General features: G+C 40.8%; 3 protein-coding genes across 5 annotated transcripts in view; all 3 read left to right on the top strand.

The window, feature by feature from the left end:
- The window catches only part of LOC126298264 (uncharacterized), a 226,816-nt gene that overhangs the window by 98,344 nt on the left and 111,258 nt on the right, over nucleotides 1-17,214 (top strand). The gene's annotated exons all lie outside the window — the stretch shown is intronic.
- LOC126299026 (protein GVQW3-like) overlaps nucleotides 1-17,214 on the top strand; it is a 168,570-nt gene that overhangs the window by 75,374 nt on the left and 75,982 nt on the right. The window lies entirely within an intron of this gene.
- Nucleotides 1-17,214, top strand: part of LOC126299023 (serine-rich adhesin for platelets-like) — a 39,553-nt gene that overhangs the window by 13,223 nt on the left and 9,116 nt on the right. For all 3 annotated transcript variants that reach the window (XM_049990659.1, XM_049990661.1, XM_049990660.1), the window contains exon 2: nucleotides 11,139-11,199. The gene's annotated coding sequence lies outside the window, so the exon portion shown is untranslated. The remainder of the gene's footprint in view (nucleotides 1-11,138; nucleotides 11,200-17,214) is intronic.

A 17,214-nucleotide genomic window follows, 5' to 3' on the forward strand; every position in this document is an offset into this window, starting at 1 on the left:
TCAAAAGGCATGAATGTTATCCCGTCTGTCATTATTTCATTAGTGTTTGCAGTGACATCTTGTGGCAATAATGGGAGGTGCGACCTACTGCACCATATGCAGCCATCATTATGGCATGGCACATTTGATCCCTATTCACTCGCCCATAAAGAAAACAACTCTTACACCCTGACAAGTTATGCATGGTGTCCCTCCCTCTTAAAGGTCGTCATGTGCTTTTGATGTTGTGTTTCAGAAAATGTTTGCAATTTTTTTTTGTAGTGTGTAGCTGACGTCAGCTAAACAAATACTGCTGATCACATCTTTCATACAACTTCCTGCATAAATGGAAAACATTTATTTGTTTCCCCACTACATTTTTAAAGCAAAATTTTACATGCATGTCTGATAGAGTGATCGCAAATTAGTGTTGTGTGATGTTTGTTTTATCAATTTGTATTAACAGAAACGTTAAAACTTGACGAATAACCAGTACTCCAACAATGACTGAGCAGTGCTGCTGCATTGTGGTATCAGTCTATGCTGGCAAGGGTGACATGTGAATCACTGTTGGAGTACTGATAATGCTGCTAATAGTTGCACAGCCGACTGAAGATAAATGAACAAATACTATACGCATAAAAACAGAATATTTTAAGTTATTTATCAGAAACAGCTGAATATTTGGTACTTCTACACCGGTTTCCTATATGAGAACTGAACTGCATAATGCAATTTTCCTGCACTTCATTAGTTTCATTGATGATGACCCCCAAAGAGTCTTGTGCAATAGACTGTCTCCTTTTCACATCAGAAAGCGGGCTATGTGACAGTGTTGAATACAATTTCATTGTATTGCTTTGCTCCTGTTCCTGTTTTCTAGGACTAATTGTGTTGAAGGGTAATTTGGACATTACAGGTGGCTAAATACTTGTACGTCATGTGTGAAGAACGCTCACTCCCAAGATGATAGATCCTTAATTGCTCTGTTAGAGTTGTTAAGAGGTGAACATGAAGATAATCTTGAACAACTCTATTGACCCACCCTGTTACTTTCCTTTGTGGGGCATATTTGATTGATTTTACAGGAGAGAAACAATTGTATGGTTCCTATCCCACCACCTCTAATATTATTCTGCATGATAAATAGTATGAAACTCATCTAAAAGTATCAAGTGTATTTCCCTTCTTTCTGTGTGCAAAATACAGTTATGTGAAAAACTACTTATCACACTTATTCCAATATTTTCCTTAATCTCAGATGTGGAAGTGGTGTGTGGCTCAGTGGTTAGATGTCAGATTAAATATCTAAAGGTCCAGGTTTTAATCTGCAGTTGGTCCTTTTCCTGTTACTTATCACTTCTTTCGCATCTGGCAATGATTTGTTAATTTGAAAAATGTTGAGATTTGCCGTGGCTTGGAGTCCACAATAGTCTGTGGTTCTCATGTAATTGGCTGCGTAAGTCAGCTCAGTGTCAGGGGAAGCAATGTTATACTACTTCCATTGGGACCATATCCAGTAAGGCTATGCAGTGTTCCAAATAACCTTTTTGGTGAGGACAGCTTTATTATGTGAAAGTTTCAAAGTGATTATCTGAAAAGTTAACCAAAGCAAAAATGTGAGTGGCTGAAGATGATTCAGACACAGGCACATCTTTCTCAGCATAACAGTAAAGAAGCAGACTTATAATATGGGGCTTTCATAAAAATGAAAGTATTTTACTACCAACCAGTGTCTGTCATTTATGGATTAATGTCACTGTTATCGTAAGAAAGGGGCATTTAGTAATGTATACATACACTCCTGGAAATGGAAAAAAGAACACATTGACACCGGTGTGTCAGACCCACCATACTTGCTCCGGACACTGCGAGAGGGCTGTACAAGCAATGATCACACGCACGGCACAGGGGAGACACCAGGAACCGCGGTGTTGGCCGTCAAATGGCGCTAGTTGCGCAGCATTTGTGCACCACCGCCGTCAGTGTCAGCCAGTTTGCGGTGGCATACGGAGCTCCATCGCAATCTTTAACAGTGGTAGCATGCCGCGACAGCGTGGACGTGAACCGTATGTGCAGTTGACGGACTTTGAGCGAGGGCGTATAGTGGGCATCCGGGAGGCCGGGTGGACGTACAGCCGAATTGCTCAACACGTGTGGTGTGAGGTCTCCACAGTACATCGATGTTGTCGCCAGTGGTCGGCGGAAGGTGCACGTACCCATCGACCTGGGACCGGACCGCAGCGACGCACGGATGCACGCCAAGACCGTAGGATCCTACGCAGTGCCGTAGGGGACCGCACCGCCACTTCCCAGCAAATTAGGGACACTGTTGCTCCTGGGGTATCGGCGAGCCACCCAACGTGCTCTAGAAGGTGTAAGTCAACTACCCTGGCCAGCAAGATCTCCGGATCTGTCCCCCATTGAGCATGTTTGGGACTGGATGAAGCGTCGTCTCACGCGGTCTGCACGTCCAGCACGGACGCTGGTCCAACTGAGGCGCCAGGTGGAAATGGCATGGCAAGCCGTTCCACAGGACTACATCTAGCATCTCTACGATCGTCTCCATGGGAGAATAGCAGCCTGCATTGCTGCGAAAGGTGGATATACACTGTACTAGTGCCGACATTGTGCATGCTCTGTTGCCTGTGTCTATGTGCCTGTGGTTCTGTCAGTGTGATCATGTGATGTATCTGACCCCAGGAATGTGTCAATAAAGTTTCCCCTTCCTGGGACAACGAATTCACGGTGTTCTTTTTTCCATTTCCAGGAGTGTATTTCCTCTGTGTGCCAAGAGGGCCATCACACATTTATTTCACAGGTATTTACCTACCATTCCATTTTCACAACCGTTTTAAGTGCCCCTTGTACTTTGATGCACTTTTCATGACACTTCTGCAAGTCCTTGAATACATGGCACAATCAATTATTTCTCAGATCCTTACATTCATATCGTGTATTTTGAGCACTGTTGCAGATTTATGAAATTAATGCCCCTAAAGTCATTTTTTCTGACCTTACAGATGTGAGATGGGTGTAGTGGACAGGACTGATGTAGTATTGTGCATTGCCATGGGAAAGTCTTCTCTTCATTCATTATTAATGGGATGAAAACATGATGCAGCACATAGTGCATTATTGCCAACCAAATTATATGGCAATGTGACTACCAGTTGATATTATAAATAAAACATCAAACTTTCAAAATAAGAGATCTACAGACATGTCACTATAAAGAAAATTTTGTTAAGTCCACCTTTCAACAGTCATAGTTTGTTTTATATTGTATTGTGTACACACAACTTTTCTGTGTCATCCATTGACTACTGGGGGAGACGAGATAGGTTTCCCACAGGGTTCAGCATTGTTTCCCTTACTGTTCTTAATCTATACAGGGTGTATATAAAGTCCGGGAACACTTTCAGTTATTTATTGCACAGGAGCTAAGCATTATACATATTGCATTTTGAAGAGAAAATCTGAAAGTTTTTTTTTTACAAACATTCAATATGAGAACCATGAGTGACCCAACACACATCAATACGGTAATCGAATTCTTGCCATACCCGTCCCAGCATGGCATCATCGACTTTGGCAGTCGCATCCCATATTCTCTCCCAGAGCTCTGCTACATCATATGGTAGAGGCATTACATACACAAGATCTTTAATGTGTCTCCACAGAAAAAAGTCACACAGTGAGATCTGGCGATTGGGGAGGCAATTTCATGAAACAGCTGTCCCTTCTGTATCATGGACGATCCATTGATGTGGCAGCTCTGTGTTCAGGTACACACGAACTTCATGATGAAAGTGGGATGCGGCCCCATCCTGCTGATTAATGAATGATGAGTCTGATTGCATTTGAGGCATCAACCATTGCTACAACATGTCTAAGTAGAAATATCCAGTGACAGTGCTCTCACACCTGAACTTACCATGCTTGCAGCTAGCACAGACTATTGGCAGATTGCCAAACTACGCTGTGGCAGTGTACATGGAAAAAAAAACTTTCAGGATTTCTCTTCAAAATGACATATGTATGATGTCTGTACAATGTTTGGTTCTTTTGTAATAAATAATTGAAAGTGTTCCCGGTCTTTATGTACACCCTGTATTAATGATTTGCCACTCTATATAATGAAGATGCATAGCTAGGTCTTTTTGCTGATGATACAAGTATAGTAATCATACCCAACAGACAGGAATCAGCTGAGGAAATTGTAAATGTCTTTCAGAAAATATTAGGTGGTTCTCTGCAAATGGACTCACTAAATTTTGAGAAAATACATTATATACAAATCAGTGCAGTAAATGAAATAACACCACTGATAAATACATACTTTGAAAAGTCTGTTGCTAAGGCAGAACATTGAAAATTTTTGAGTGTGTGCATTGATGAGAAAATTGAATTGGAAGCAACACATTGACGATCCGTTGAAACACCGAGGTTCAGCTGCTTATGCTATTAGGGTTATTTCATATCAGTAAATTAGCCTATTGTGCCTATTTTCATTCAGTGCTTTCATATGGCATCATATTGTGAGGTAATTCATCATTAAGGGAAAAAGTGTTCATTTCACAAAAAGTGTGTAATCAGAATAATAGCTGGAGCCCACCCAAGATCACCTTGCAGACATTTATTGTAGGAACTCGGTATATTCAGAGTACCTTTGGAATACATATATTCATGTATGAAATTTATTATTAATAACCCATCCCAGTTCAACAATAATAGAAGTGCGTAGCTGCAACACTAGAAGAAAGGATGATTTTCACTATTCTGGGTTAAATAATACTTTGACAGAGACATGGGTGAATTATGCTGCCACAAAAATCTTTGGTCATTTGTAAAATAGCATTAAAAGTCTGACGGCTAGCCAACCAACATTTAAAAACATATTAAAAGAATTTCTGAATGACAGTGCCTCCTATTCAATAGGTGAATTTGTAGATGTGAAGTAGTAACTGTGTAAAGAGAACTTCCGTTAAACTGACATGTTCTACATCATTACAAAATGTTGCATACAGAACAAATATTAATGTAATGTACTTTTATATGTATATTTGTACTCCAGAAACCAGCATACAATGTGCTGCAGGGGGTACAAAGTGTTCTTTAAAAATTCCCTTCCTTTCTATTCCTTGTGTAGATGGTATTGTTGATGCCCAGTTGTCAATAACCCTCTGTTTAAGCTCAGATTTCTCTCTCTTTCCTGTTGTGATCTTGACATAAGATAAATGTTACAGAAAGTAATATGCTTATTGAATGTGGTCTCATGATTTTGAGACTAAGGCTATCTGTGTTACACAGTGTCCTCCTCATATTATTTCCCACCGGAGTTTATTGGGCATTTGTGTTACACTGATAAAACAAATCTTTGATTAAATGATTACATCTTATTTCAATCTTCTTTATTGCTTACATTAATACAACTGAATGAGGGTCCTTGACTGATGAAAACCACCCAAGAATTGATGATTCCTTCACGAGTGAATTACTATTGTATAGGACTCTTTCAATAAATCTCCATCTGGTATCTGAAGTTCCCACAGAAAAATCAGTATGATCATTCCATGTTAAATTGATCCAGAACCTTATTGCTTATTACATATTCAAGTGATATCATATCCTTTCAAACTCTCTCTGCAGTTAACAGCAAACATTTAGCCCAAAAAGGGGACTGTGGAAGATGTTTGGCACTACTTCAGAATTGTTATAAAATATGTGCTAGAAGTGTTTGTGATGTGGAAGATGGGATCAAATCACCATGTTGCTTAACAGTGTTAAGATATTACTGTGAGAGGAGGAGTAGGAGGAGGAGATTCACAGCAGATTCAAATAAAGTTGAATCCTTGTTGTCAAATAAAAGCCCAACAAGATGAAAATGTGTAAGTGCAAATATGAAAAATCATTTATCAAATTCAGAAACATTATCGTAGTAGTGAGGTTACCATATGTCTGGGATTAGCTTGAACAGTCCTGATTTTTTAGTAGTATCCCACGTAATGGCCAGGGTTTGAGAATTTCATGACTGGTCAAGAATTTTTAAAATTTTAGACATAAGTTATATGTTTGATATCTCGTTTACAAACATTCTCTTATGCCCTTGCTCTGTTAGCTGACCTTGGAGCTAGCACTGATGTTGATGGTGAGGCGTGGCTACCAATAATTTTTGAATTTACTGTTAGTCGTTTGGCTACACAACAGGGGCAGTGGGTTTGTTGTTTTTGTGTGTGAAGTACTGTAACACATCTGCACATTTGTGGTCACTTTATACATGTTTGTTTTTTGCTTATTATTTGGCAATGCTCAAAAGAAAGTGTGTGTTTAATGTTAACTGGCAACAAGAATGCGAATTTTGGAAATTTTACAGTGGCAGTAACAACAGAGGTGTTCGTTGCACACTATGTAGTGCAGGATTTTCTGTTGCTCATAAAGGAAAGGGTGATACTAATGTCCACACACAACCGGCAATTACTGCTACTGCTTCACCAAACATAAAGAGACTTTTAATTAGGGAATTGTGATCTGGAGTGTGCTGCTAAAGACACTTTATTTTCGTACCATGCTGTTAGATACAACATGTTATGCTCTACGAATGTTGCACTTAGTGTGCAATATATAATGCCTCAAAATGAAATATTTTAGATACATACCACATTCAATCATTAGTTAAGAAATCATGTTTTGGTGAACAAGTGATCAGAATATTCAGTCTGTCTTCAAGGTACAGAAGAGAGCTGTACAGATAATAACAAATAGCATAGGGTCCATTGTACTGTCTTATTCAAAAAACCAGAAATTCTGGCTATCCCATGTGAATGCATTTTCTAGACTGTAATGTATGTAAGGAAAAATATTCATCTGTATGCTACAAACATATCAATAGATGACAATGAAACTAGATCCAACCATTACTTATACCTAAACGGGAATACCAAGTCCAAAACACAGAACAGTATGCTATATAGTGGCCTCAAACTGTACAACAGGCTGCCAGAGGAAATGAAAGGTGTAAATGAACTTCTTATCTTTAGCCAAAAGCTAAAGACATATTTATTATGCAAAAGTTGTTACAAAGTAAATGAGAATGTAGAATAATTGTTGATAGTTATTTAGTGGACACAAATACCACATAGAACTTTATAAAGTGACAGCATATGGCATAATTATATACATTGTAAGAACCCGTGTATGTTTCAGTTCATAAGACAGAATTGACAACCTCCATACAATTTGTATTGTTATACAGCATATCAATCGGTCAATCACACACTCACTTCCAAAATAGAACAGATATCTAAAGTGGTTAAAATGTTAAGTGGCCCAAAATTTTCATCTACTAGAACCAAAACCAAGGCAATTATTGTTAAAGCGACTTTGCTATTTGTACAGTCTTTGATTATGCATTACCTTCTTCAGCAAACATTGTGCAACATAAACAATGGATAGCTCAAACAGAAGTGAAGGAAAACTCATTCCAATTCTTATAGGATATTTCAGTCTGGAGGAAGGAAATCAAGTTGAACTGCTGAAACTTAGACTCAGTAAATTTTGCTGTGTGCAAAAATACGGACTGGAAGGAAAGATTAGTTTTTACTGCTGGTGACACTAATGATACAAGATAGTGGGGAATGAAAATGCATTCAGAATAGTTCAAAGTGATTGAGATGGATCTACCTTAGAAACTGGCTATTCAGTGTATACTGAACACAAATCATTTCTGAAAAAAAAGTCTGCTGAAAAATACAACTGAGTAAATGAAGTTTAATGTTCTAGTAAACTGTTGAGACTTTTGAGTAAACACAGAAATATGTCCCGGGTTGGACAAAAAATAAAATACGGTGGTGGTGGTGGCGGCGGCGCTAGTAGTGATGCAAGTTTATCGTAAACTGTATAATTGCAGTTAGTCATAAATAATTTGAATACTACTTCTTTAAATGAAGACATTTTTTAAATTTATTTTACCTGTGCCGGAAGTTTGTTGTACAGTTTAGTACCCTAAATGTATGTTAGTTCATTTCTGTGCCAAAGCCTTGTTAACAGCTTTATATGGCTGTCACTGTACATTCTTGTATTGTGTAGATGAAGATCCGAGTTAATTTTTAAACTGACAATGTGTCTTTTCATATAAATTACACTGTTTAGTATATGTATATTCATGGCGTGGGTGAAATACTTGGCTGTTGATAATTATTATTGTTTTTGTGTGGTGAAGATGGTTTTCAAGTTTGTCTTATAATGTCACCAGGAGAGGCCATAGGTCATGGAAAAATCGATGTAATATAGTAGACAATTCTCGCTACATTGTTACTACACTCAGTACAAATTACACACAATGCAAAGCAAGCAGAGCTTAGCTCATTAGTAAGATAGAGGATGTTTGCTTTATTTATTTATGCATGGGATCTTGTGGGTGCACAGAATGTAGGGTAAGATCTTGGCCATCGTTTAACACAGTAATATTTCTGTCACTCTTACACATCATTTATTACACCAGTCTATAGTACAGATTATTGGTACATTATTGTTAGTATTGGTACATTTTAGTATTGGTTCAGTCCTTACACTGCTGCTATGGTTTCAGTGCATAATATTGGTACATTATTGACGGCATTGGTACATCATTATTTATCAAAAAAACTCATTCGAGCTACACGAGTGGTCAGTTAGCTATGCCTTTAGTGTAGCTTTAAATCCTGCAGTGCTGCTTGCTGACTGTATGTTATTTGGTAATTTTCTAAATATCTTTTTTTCCAAGATGCAGGACTGCATTTTGGGAGAGCTTAGGTTTTGTTTCATGCATATGGTGATCAGTCTTTTTTGCCCTGTATTATGGGTATATACATCTTCATTTTTGAGGAACATTGTGGGATTTTCAATAACACACTGCCATATGAATACTATGGATACACAGGGTGTTAGGAATTTCCAGTTACAAACCTCTAGTGCTTGTAGAGGGGAGTGAGCACATAATATTTTGTATAGAAACATACTGTTTCTGTGCTACATGTGTGTGAAAACATGTTTGCTAAGTAGGTATGCTCCAGGTTAGGCAGGATTTAGGGTGGTTATGTCAGATCAGCTGATGTCATTTGTGATGTCTGTCCTACCTCTCACCTGGTTCGAGCCTGTCATGTGTCTGTGAGGGTTAATCAAGATGAGCACACATTTGCAGAATACACTGACATGATCCTTCTGAATGGCAAGGCTCACAGTAACGGAAAAGCTGCGTGTTGCTTTTATCAAGATTGTTCTGCACAAGATCCAACTCCATTGCATACCCCCATTGCCACAGTTGTGCAGTAGCTTCGAGAATGGGTAGCTTTACCTTCAGCAGGCATGTGTCTGATACTCCAAGGCACTGCACACCCGAGTTGGAAGAGGCCATACTGCATCACATTGAAGGGAACCCACCGACGACTGCATGAGGAATTTCTTTGGCTATTAATGAGTGGAAATGTAATACAAGTCATGTACTGGGTCATGCTTAATAAATTATTTGTAAAAGTGGTTGCACTACCAACACGTTTTCAAATGGTTATAGCATAGAAACATTACATTTCCTGCATGGGTTCCTGTCCAGTTATTGTCCACTATCTTCCTATACAAATTCTAGAAGCTTGTAACAGCAATCTCTGAACACCTTGTATATGTCTGTTGGCATGGAAGTAGAATGATTTGCAGTTCTTTGCAAATTGATTTGCAAGATTTTCTCTGTATGTTATACCTTGCATGATTCTTCCAATTCCTTCATTCTTTCTTTGTTTCTGTTTTTTCCGCAAGTATGACTGGAAGTTGTGCATGCGGTGTGTGTCCATTTTTTGTGACATTTATTTTGATTCTAAAAAAGCCTAAAGGTCTAAAATAGTAGTTACTAGATGTTAATGGAACTTCTTTATTTTTGGAATGTGTTTCTTGTGTCACCCATCATCAGATGACCTCCACAATGTGACACGAGTATGATGCCTTGATATAACATAAACACTGTCAACTGTTAAGGTCATGTCAGTATTTCTGTTATTAATGTGAATACAATAACTTCATGTGTTGTAAGTTGAAAGTCTTTTTTGCCAAAGAATTGTACAGATGTTGCATTGTGCAGGTCATGTGATGATAGATGATGTCCGAAACAGTAGTATTCGTAAAGCAGTATGCGATTGAAAATCCTGCACTCATACCCAAAAATTAAGCTGTACACACTTTCATATAAGGCAAAATGGATCTCCATATACACAGAACGGAAACTAACTTATGCCAAAATGGAGTTCTGCAACTTGAACAAACAGATATTAAGAAAATTACCAAATGACATACAATCAGTTAACAGCATTTCAGGATTCAAAGGTGCAGTAAAGGTGTACCTAATTGACCACTTCTTTTGTAGCCAGAAAGAGTTTTTTTGATAAATAATAATGTGGCAGTACCAATAGTAATGTACAAATATTACACATGGAAACCATAGCAGCATTGTAACAACTGAAGCAGTACTAACGATAATGTACCAAAAATCTATTGTAGCTGTAAGTAATGATTGATGTATTATAGTGACATAAGCATTATTGTCTTAAATGATGTCCATCACCTTACTATAAATTCTATGTACCCACAAGACCACATTGACAAGTAAATGAATCAAATATCCTCTATCTTACTGACATGTTAAGCTCTGCTTCCTTTGTGTTGTGTGAAATTAGTACTGTATGTAACAGATAATGTAGCAGAATTGTCTACTTTGCTTACATTCATTTCGCTATTACCTATGACCTCTCCTGGTGTAATAATAATACAAATCTGGAAACCATCATCACTAAACAAAAACGAGGATAATTACCAACAGTTCAAGGCTAACATTCTCCAAACAACTATTTCAACAGCTAAATATTTCACCCGTGCACTGTTTCTGAATATCAAATAGTGTAATTACTATAAAAAAAAGGTATGTTGTCAGTTTCAAAGCTAACGCAGATCATTATTCATACAGTACAGTTTTTTTTATTCATTTCTCACTAGCTTGTTGTGTGTGAATCATTTTGCTATGCTGACCATAGCCTTTTTTATGTTTTCTTGTATTAAGTTTCCTGTTTTTTCACTGATGAGGAAGCTTGTGTTATCAGCGAACTGATAAATATTTTGAAATTTCTGTTTGTTTGTAGGTCACTTACATACAGGAGGAACATCCGACTGATGCTTGGGAACAACATATTTCATTTCTTGGTAAGCTGAGTGTTGGTCTGTAATTTTGTTGCATGCAGTGTGTTGTATTTCCATTATTTGTTTATGTCTGCAATGGTATGACATGACCTAACAGTAGGTTTGCCTCCTATGCCTAGTTCATTTAATGTCTGTAGTAGTGCCTCATGATCTGTAATACTGAATGCTAACAAGCCAAGGCATCCTCCAATAATATATTAACCATTGTCCACTTTCAGGTAAATTGATTGGCAGTTCACATTAAACCTGTGTTGTGCTATGGACAGAATTTGATATTTTTGCATAAAGCATGTCAGTCTGTTGTGGAAGACCTACTCAAAAATTTTTGAGAAGCAGGACAATGGGGCAATTGCCCTGTAATTGACAACTTCTTCTGTTTTTCCTTTTCTTAAATATTAGTTTCAATTTTGCAATTTTTTGATAGGAAGAGAAGTCCTTGACATTAGTAAACTATTGCAGAAATGTCAGTAGTTTTACAGTGATTCCACTACATCTTTCTATTATTTTATGAGGTACACCATATACTCCAGATGCCTGTTTCATTTTTAAGGTTTTTATGACAGTAAAAATATCTCTTTTATTCATTTGGTACAGATGCTATGAGGAAGCAGTGTTGTTGATGTTGAATGATGGTGCCATAGCATTTTGGTTACTCGGGTTAATCTTACTGATTAGTTCCCTACATATATTTGTTAATAGTTGGTGAGGATATTTGCAATATTCTTTTGTATCAGTTATTTTCTCTTCATCTTGACATAGCTTGATGTTGGCATTTCTGGTAGACATTACCTGTCTGCTGTTTCACAATTTTTGATGTAGCTTTTCTCTTGTGGCATGTAAAGGTTATCTTCCTTCATTTTTGATTCTGTAACAAGTATTAAAATATTGCTTGTATTTTTTTGCGGTAAGCGTGAAATTCATCACACACCCACAGTGACCGTAATACAATATAGGTTTTACTTTTTTTCCTTGAAATATTAATTGCAGCTGGTATCCAAGACTTGTTTTTATTATAAGACCATAGCCCGTGTTCCTTCAGTGGGAATGCAGTTTCATAATAGTTAGTACATATGTGGGTTTTACGTGGCATTGAACCATATCATCATGCTTTTAGAATCGAAACGACATTTATTTCATCACTTAATAGAGCGAATACAGAAAGATGGCTGTCGAACGTAGTGCTAAAACACAGACAAGAAGATAAAACCAAAGTGCAGCTTCACATCAGAGAAGTCAGAGCATGCCTCTCCCCCCTCTCCTTCCCCTCCTCCACCCCCCTCCTCCCTTGACAGTGCGGAGCATGTCGAGGCGGAGTTGGCACACGTCCACAAAAAATCTTCATGCCAGCGTGGGGGGTGAGGCGGTGTCGGGCACACGAAGTGTGAGGCTCGGCGCATCATCGTAGGGTCCTGTGCGTCGGTTAGCTATGCATGTGGTGGCAAGTCAAAGGGGGTGTGGCGACAGCAGCGGTGGGCAAGATATCAGTTGAGGCAGGTCGGCAGTGAGCAGCGAGAAGTGGCTCCGGTAGGGACCACGCAAGACTTAAACTTTGTACTGAAACTGTACTCGGGTGGCTATTGAGCAGAATCACAAATTTATTGACCCTCGCGGCATAATACACAGTGTGGGTCAGAGTATGGAGGTTGCAGAGCCACTTGGACAGCGTCATCTCGTAGAATGATGAAATTGCATGATTTAAGGTCCTTATGATCTAACACCTGTGGCGTGGTTTGAGCGCGAGTTAGAGATGGGCAAAGGCAGGCCATTTGAGCGCGCACTCGTTCGACAAGGGCCGGCAGGTCAGTAGCATCTGTCGGAGAAGTGTTCTCAATGAATTCGGCAGGCAGCATGAGCAATTCACCATACAGGACCTCTTCCAATGAAGCATTGAGGTGGTCTTTGTGTGTGGAGCGGATTCCCAGCAATACCCACTGCAGAGCCTCAGACCAAAGCCCACTGTGGAACATGAGTACAGCTTTTAGCACTCTGTGCCATTGCTCCACTAGTCCATTGGCCTGCAGATGATATACAGTCATGTGAAATTTCGTGACCCTGCAGAACTTTCACAGGTGAGTGAAAAGCGACGACTCAAATTGGTTGCCCTGGTCCGTGGTAAGTGACAGTGGGTAACCGAATCTACCCCCCCATGCCTAAATGAATGCACGAGCAATTGTCTCAGCTGCAATGTCCACCAGGGGTGATGCAGTCAATCATGACAAATACGTATTTGTATCCCTCGGACGGGGGAAGAGGACCAACCACGTCATTGTGGACCAACCACATCAAATTGCCCTAAAGGCAGTTGAGCATGTCTGCTAACCTTGCTCTGTTGACAAAGAACGCATGTGCGTGACCATGTGCGGCAATTGCTCCCCACACCCGGCCAGACAAACATTTGGTTACGAGTTGTCATTGCCCGTGTTCCAGGGTGGGCAAGATTATGTAACGTGCCACAAATCCCGTGCCGAAGGGGGAAGGCAACAAGGGACAGGGCGAACCAGTAGAAATGTCACAGATGATAGGAGTTGACAACCTGTGCAGGGCAATAAGTGTGATGGCAAGCAAAGATCCGTCATCTGAGAGCAGACGTTGTGTCCGCATCTTCACCCTGAAGCCACTCCAGTTCATCTAAGTTAAATGGGGTGGAGATCATCGAAGTGTGGTAGTTGGCAACTATGTTTTCCGCACCGTGGATGTAACAAGTGTCTGAAGGATGTTGGCAAATAAAGTACATGTGCCGGAAGCGGTACGATGGGAGATCTTTGCTGGGTTGCAGTTTGCGTCAACAAGAGGTTTACGGTCCTAGTAGATGGTGAAAGCGCATCCTTAGACATTGCTTATGAAATGTTTGACTGCCTCATAAACCACGAGGAGCTCACGGTCGAAGGCCGACCATTTACACTGACTCCTTGTAAGCTTTTTTGAGAAGAAAGGGAGCAGCTGCATTGAGTCTGCAGTGTGCTGTTCAAGGACAGTACCTACTGCCAATCGCTAGTGTCAGTAGTGATAGAAATCTGTGCCTCGGGGGTCAGGGTGAGCAAGAGTGATAACCTAAGTGATGGCCAATTTTAAATTGTTGAAAGCATCCAGCATCGGCCTAGTCCAGTCCAGTTTATGCTTTCCGGGTGTATTTTTACTGGAGAGGGCGTCGGTTATTAGAGCCGACTGGATGGAGGCAGCCCAAAGTATGTGTTACTGATAAAGGTTCACCATCCATAGGAAACGGCTTAGTTGTGCATAATCCCCGGGGAGAGGTAGAACAAGGATGTTTGCAATTTGCAAGTCAGTAGTGCGGAGGCACTCGGCTGAAGCCATATGTCCAAGGAAAGTAACAGATGGGGAACAGAGCTGCAATTTGTCATGATTGATAACCACACCATTGGCCACAAGAGCTGCACGAACTGTGTCAAGGTGAAATTGGTGTTCCTCCGTAGATAAACAAAAGATAAGTATGTCGTCCTAATAGGAAAAAGTGAAAGGAAGTGGTAGCAAAATCGAATAAATGAAGCATTGCCATGTCTGTGCAGCATTTTTTAAACCATAGGGCATGAAGCAGAATTTGAAAAGTCCAAAAGGCATAATTATCGCTGTTTTCGGAATGTCCGGTGGGTGCAGTGGAATTTGGTGATATGCCTTCGAACAGTCCAAGACAGAAAAGAACTTCGATTCATGCAGTAACTGCGTGAAATCCTGGATATGAGGAACTGGATAGTTGTCTGTGATAGTCCTAGCATTAAGGTACCTGTAGTTTCTGCACATGCGTAGCGAACCATCTTTCTTAGGCACCAGGTGGAGGGGAAAGGACCAGTTGCTGTCCAATGTTTGGAGCACATTCGAAGCCAGTATATCCTGAACTATCTCTCATGCTCGCAACAATTTCGAAGTGTGAAGACATTGATTTTTGTGACGTATGACATATCCGTGATGTGGATTAGGTGGCAGGTTCCGTTGCTGATTGCCTAGACAGGCAAGAAGGGGAGAGGGGGGGGGGGGCGGCAGGGCAGGAGCGGCAGTGGTTGACTGACCTTGATGTGCTAGGATGGCGTGTACAAGGCATTGGCAGTAGGTGACGGCTGAGCACGCAGCGCTGTAGCCATGGAAAGCGAGTGATACCACGAAGCAGGAACCTTTGCATCTGAGACGGGCCATAGTGACGTGGACAGGGCCTTGGCGAGAGACGGCGACAGTGGGCATGGTGTGGCAGCCATGTGATGCGAAGAATCTCCCAAAGCGGGGGGCGGGAGTGTCCTGCAGGTCCAATTGCATCCGCACAGAACCAAGAGCAGGAAAGGTGCAGCTCATCAAAGGAGCAAAGCAGAGTGAAGACACAGTAGGAGAGAGAGGCTGCATTGACAGGAGTGGCTCTGCAGAAAGGCAGCCTAAGGTAATCTATGCATAAGCCAATTCAGCGGAGGCGGTAGCAATGCGGGATCGTAACTCCGCATTATGAGTGCGTAGTCCGGTTACCTACTTGTGGATGTCTGATTAATCAGATAGGCAAGCCATAATATCTTCGAGCAGAGAAGCACATGTGGAAAGTGTGGCCAAGGAACTGGAGAGTAAAGATGTGCTGCACCTGGTCAAGCACAGAACGGTAGAACCAGATGCGTGGTAGTGCGTACCAGCCTGTAGGTCCGGCCAAAGCTCATATTGGAGTAGAAAGTCCAACCCAATCACAGGTTCATCTATGTTGATGACGTGGAAGGTCCTAGGATTTGTCATGCCCAGAGACAAGCAAAGTGAAATCTTGATGGAGCCGAGGACTGTGATATGAGAGTGATTTGCAGCAATTAGTGTGAGGTTAGCAGGAGAAAGTGTGTTACCCCCATGCTTGGCTGGGATAATGCTGACATCAGCACCGGTGTCGACGAGAAAGGGTGTGGCTGACAACAAGTCGGTGATGTAGAGGCATTGCACCGTTGGTGCAAGTGATGCGGTGTCGGAAGGTAGGTGCCGTTGATGATCACTGTGGGACGTGGCGCCTAAACGTGCCCGCTGAAGTCGTTTGGGTATGCACAAGGCTTGTGGCAGTTGCAAGCAATGTCCCCATAGGTTGCATGGTACCAGCAAAACAGGTAAGCTTGGAGGCAAGGCATTGCGGGCGGGCAGGGGAAGGAGCTGACTGCTTCGTAGCTCGAGAACGCTTGGGCTGCTGCTCAGGCAAGGTTGACTGCTGTCAAGAGGACACACTCCTGTAGGCTGCCAGGAGGCAGCTCCAAGCAGGTCGCTGTGCTGCTGAGGTGCGCGCGCTGGCCTCTACCGGCGGCGCATGGAACCGGCAAAGCAAGGGTGTCAACTGAAGGCGAAGGCGAAAGCAATGTCATCAAGGACCGGCGGTGTCGGTGACAAATCGTTGTGTGAGAATCAGAGGAACGTAACTCCATTTTAGCTACTTTACAGGAGGTTAAAGAAACCGATATTTTATGAAGTACATTTCGTTTTTCAGTGACTAATACAAAGTTTATTGAGAAATTTCTACCCTACACATAAATACACTTAAAAAATCTGTCAGATGATAATATATTTATAACAATGGTTCTTACTGGACGACCACTATTAATTTTTAATATGGTGCTAAGGAGATATGTGTTTATGATCCTAAGTGAATAAATCTACATAGAGGTTTTACACTTTGGGGATACGCATTTGGTTTGCCAAAATATAACTTATAAAGGTAATTTACTCATTAAAAACAGATAGGGTAGAGTAAAAGTAAAAACATATGAGCGGAATTTGTACCTACATCAAATGGTTCAAATGGCTCTGAGCACTATGGGACTTAACTTCTGAGGTCATCAGTCCCCTAGAACTTGGAACTACTTAAACCTAACTAACCTATAGACATCACACACATCCATGCCCAAGGCAACCGTAGCGGTCGCGCGGTTCCAGACTGTAGCGCCTAGAACCGCTTGGCCACTCCGGCCAGCATAACTTTCTAGCTAACTTCATCACAACTGTTGCCACCACAGTATGGATCTCCAGCTATTTCTTCTTGAAGACTCTTGTAAAATGTGT

Source organism: Schistocerca gregaria, chromosome X, assembly GCF_023897955.1.
Source record: "Schistocerca gregaria isolate iqSchGreg1 chromosome X, iqSchGreg1.2, whole genome shotgun sequence".
Lineage (NCBI taxonomy): Eukaryota > Metazoa > Arthropoda > Insecta > Orthoptera > Acrididae > Schistocerca > Schistocerca gregaria.